General features: G+C 37.3%; 1 pseudogene; it reads left to right on the top strand.

The window, feature by feature from the left end:
• The first annotated feature begins 577 nt into the window (after positions 1–577).
• Positions 578–4553, top strand: LOC121476215 (annotated as a pseudogene).
• The last annotated feature ends 275 nt before the right edge of the window (positions 4554–4828 follow it).

Raw genomic sequence — 4828 nt, forward strand, 5'->3', positions numbered from 1 at the left:
TTCTTAATATGGTAATAAGCTCTACAGGTCTATTGAGTCAATCATTAATTAATAGTTTTTGAGCACTTATTATGAACCATATTTGGGAGTGGGAATGCAATAAAGGGGGACAGAGGGCCAGGAAATGAGTGCACATTGTGTGTCAGACCTTGAACCCTAGGCTTCCCTTGTTGGGGGTAAATTTTTTTCTTTTTCTATTACATATGTTAACTGTGCTTAATAGATGTATTTTCCGCTTGTAATGGAAATAACATTTCCTGGGATAGTCAAATATAACAACTAGACTGCAAAGTTTAAACACACAAAGCAACAAATAGAAATATTTTTTAATTGAATTTCTCTGCCCAAATTTTGGAATCACATCCCTCTCCTGAAACAAAATTTCTCTTATCTACTTTGTGTCTATTCGATTGCCGGAGCATAACTTTGAAAGGTCATCAAAAATTGAAAACCAAGAAAAATCTCAATCCCATTAATTTACCTTTATATATAAGTGAAAACCAAGAAAAATCTCAATCCCATTAATTTACCTTTATGTATAAGTGAGGAAATTTTGGCACAGTGTAGCTAAGACAACATGCCTTTGAACTATTTTGGAAGTTATCACTTAGCTGGCTTTGAAGAAAGAGGACTGTTGCTTGCTGCTCAGTCTGTGTAAGTCTGGTGCCTCTGAGCAAGATGGAGCTATAATTGCCCTGCGACTTCCACCATTTTGTTTTTGAAAATCAAAGTATTTTTTCTTGTTTGCAAATGAAGGGAGAGAAATGCTCACATGCTGAGAGAAAGCTGTGAAAAAGTTTGGGCTATGGTAGGAGGTGTTTAAGGCACCTAAAAAGATAAATGAAGAGAGGGAAAAGAGAACTATAAGAACATGTAGTACAAATGAGATAAATCATGAGAATCTGTTCAAAGAAAGAAATATTGAGGGAACAACAGCAGGAAGAACAGAACGTGAACCTCCCACACGTTCATTCTGGCCCAGGTCCAGCCAGAGACATAGTGAACACATTTGATATAACGTTTTGACGGGAAAGATGAAAGCGAGGAGAATATCAATAATTCAATAGTGTGTAGAGCCAAAGGAAAAAGTTAAAAATAAAATCAGATAAAAAACCCAACCAGTTATTTTGCCTCTTCCTAACACAAAGGCTACCTGAAGAGATCTTGAAAAATGGGGAAAAAGTGGGAGAAAGGAACCTAACACCAAGTACAATCTGTGTGGTACTGAGTTCCACATGCATTATATTATTTAATTCCCAAAAAACTCTGAAGTATAGATACTTTCCCCTCTATTTTTGTATAGGAAAATTGAGGCTCAGGAGATTTTTGTTTGCCCTAATACAATAAGCTGAATTTCAAATATGTCTAATAATGAATTAACACTATTACTCAGTAAAATTCTGCAGCATTCTGCTCAGAATATTTGGTAGAAATATTCATTACTCAATCGGACTCATTTTTCCTGCCATCTATATTTAAAAAAGTATACCCACCTACACAAAAATACACATTTAAAATAGCACAGGGTCATGAATATCAAGCCCTAAACTGTTTGTTGGAATCTCCATGTGCTATGGCAAGCTAAGGGTGAGAGAGTTGATATAGACTGGAGTTATATTACAAAGGATTCGTGGATGAATAACATGGACAGATAACAATCTGGAAGGGGGGACGCTTAGGTGGCTCAGAGGTTAAGTGTCTGCCTTTTAGGCTCAGGGAGTGATCCTGGAGTCCAGGGATTGAGTCTCGCATAGGGCTTCCTGCGAGGAGCCTTGCTTCTCCCTCTGCCTGTGTCTCTACTTCTCTCTGTGTGTCTCTCATGAATAAATAAGTAAAATCTTAAAAAAAAAAAACAACAACAACAACAAAAAAAAACAATCTGGAAGGGGATCAGGTGAGTCCGAGTATAACTAAAGGGGAAATGGATGAATCATGTAAGTCTTGATCAGACCCCATGAATTGTGATATTTCACATTTTGAAACGAAGAAATTAAAATTTACTAAAGATAATAAAAATGGTAAAGCTTTTCTACAAATATAATTCAGAAATTAGTTCGTTCATTCATAAATTGAACTTCTATGGAGCACCTACTATGTGGCAAACATATTTTAGCCAACAGAGTGTAATCATGATTAAGGACTTGAGACTGACTGACTATTCTAGCCCTCAAGGAACACACTATCCAGTGAGGAAGATGGGTAGATCATTATTATGAAATGTGTTTAACATACTATTAGGAATATGAGGAACAGAAGCAGAAAAATATTTACTCTTATTCTGAACGCTGACCTAAAGCCTCCATGGTTTGATAAGAACCAAATACATTGCTACAGTCTTTAAGGGTCTTATGATAGCCTGTATACTTCACTGTTAACATTGACCTGAAGGGTAAACACCAGGGGAATCTTGCAAAAATAGTTTTATATGTTGAAATTTGAAGAAACGTTTGCAGTCTGGTACTCCCAGCATGCCCCTTTCCCTTTGATTACTCAGCATATAACTATCAGCCTCACACAGCAAAAAGTGAAGCTCTTTCTGCCCACAGGTCCTGTCCCTGCACTCCTTAAATAAACTTAGTGAGTTACATTGTAGACATCTCAAGAAATTTTTCTTAACCACGGCATTTGAGGACTCCACATCAAGATCATGAAAGAGAAGCATTAACTAATTTGCAGGAAGTTAGGGACACTTTTATGGGAAAAGATATATAGATATTATATATTTATCTAGATATTTCATAGAGAAATTAATTTTCTGTCAAATTAAGATGATGGAAAAGAGCCCTCACTTGTCTCTGATGGCCTGCCTCATGGCCCCACACCCTGCCACTGCCCTGCAGATATGCTTCAATTACTCACAGTATTCACCAAATCAGGCCAATGTCCAGAGCACTGGCTCTTCATTTCACTTGGGCCTTTGTCAAAGGTCTAAAATTTGGTGCAGATGCCTGGGCCTTAATGCTTCAAGGTGTAGACCTTTTAGTCAGTGCTATAGCCCTTACAACAGAGCCAAAGGGAAAAACAGTTATTATTGAGTTGGGGAAGTCCCAAAGTAACAAAAGATGGTGTGACTACTCCAAAGTCAATTGATTTAAAAGATAAATGTAAAATTATTGGCGCTAACCTTGTTTAAGGTGTTGCCAATAACATTTTTGAAGAGACTAGGGATGGTATCACTACTTTACTGTCATAGCACACTCTATTGCCAAGGAAGGCTTTGAGAAGTTGAGCAAAGCTGCTAATCCTGTGGAAATCAGGAGACATGATGTTAGCTGTTGATACTGCAATTGCTGAACTTAAGAAGTAGCCTTCAGTGACAACCCCTGAAGAAATTGCTCAGGACCCAAGATTTATGTAAATGAAGACAAAGAATTTGGAAAAAATCATTTCTGAGGCAATGAAAAAAGGTTAGAAGAAAGGGTGTTGTCACAGTAAAGGATGGGAAAAACACTAAATGATGAATTAGAAATTATTGAAAGCATCAAATTTGATTGAGGTTTCATTTCTCCATACTTGAGTAATACATCAAAAGGACAGAAATGTAAATTCCAAGATGCCTATGTTCTATTAAGTGAAAAGGAAATATCTAATGTCCTGTCCATTATGCCTGCTCTTAAAATTGTCAAGGCTCACCGTAAGCATTGTGTGTGCTGAAGACATTGATAGAGAAACTCTGAATACACTCATTTTAAGTAAGCTAAAAGTTGATCTTCAGGTTGTCCAAGCTCGAGATTTAAGAACCAGCTTAAAGACATAGCTGTTGCTATTGGTGATGCAGTATTTGAAGAAGGAACTGACTCTAAATCTTGAACATGGTCAGCCTCACAACTTAGGAAAAGTTGGAGAGGTCATTGTGACCAAAGATGATGCCATGTTTTTAAAAGGAAAAGGTGATGCCATATCCTTAAAAGGAAAGGGTGATAAGGCTCAAATTGACAACCATATCAAAAGAAATCATTGAGCAGTTAGATATCAGAACTAGAAAATATGTAAAGGAAAAGCTGAATGAATGTCTGGCCAAACTCAGATGGAGTAGCTGTGCCGATAAAGGAGAGTGGAAAAAGTGATGTTGAATTGAATGAAAAGAAAGACAGAGCTATAGGTGCCTTCAATGCTACATGAGCTGCAGTTGAAGAAGGCATTGTTCTAGGAGGGGGTTGTGCCCTTCTTCAGTGCGTTCCAGCCTTGGATTCAATAATTCCAGCTCTTGAAGATAAAAAGTATGGTATAGAAATTATTAAAAGAATGCTCAAAATTCTTGCAATGAGCAATGCTAAGAAGGCAGGTATTGAAGGATCATTGGTAATTGAGAACATTATGCAGAGTTCCTCAGAAGTTGGCTATGATCCTATGCTTGAGATTTTGTGAATATAGTGGAAAAAGGAATCATTAGTACAAGTAAGGTTGTAAGAATTACTTTCTTGGATGCTGCTGGAGTGGCCTCTCTGTTAACTAAAGCAGAAATTAATTACCAGAATTCTTAAAGAAGAGAAGGACCCTGGAATGGGTGGAATTGGTAGAATGGAGGTGATATGGGAGGTGGCATGTTCTGATTCCTAGAATAGTGCTCTCCCATTATTAATGAACTATAAGAGGAAGCTCAAGGCAGTGCTCCTCAACAGTAACTTCAGAGAAGCCAGTTGAGGGAAATGACTGAAGATAAGACTGGCTGATATTTAAGAAAATCACTGTAGCCATCATTTACTGGTCTTAGCTGACAACATGTGATGGTTTACTGCTGTCATTTACCATGCCTACAGGAAATATTTTTGAATAAAAAGACATTTGTATATTCCTGATAAGCAAGTACAAGGGCCGTGTGCCAATG

The sequence above is a fragment of the Vulpes lagopus genome, chromosome 15, assembly GCF_018345385.1.
Source record: "Vulpes lagopus strain Blue_001 chromosome 15, ASM1834538v1, whole genome shotgun sequence".
NCBI lineage: Eukaryota > Metazoa > Chordata > Mammalia > Carnivora > Canidae > Vulpes > Vulpes lagopus.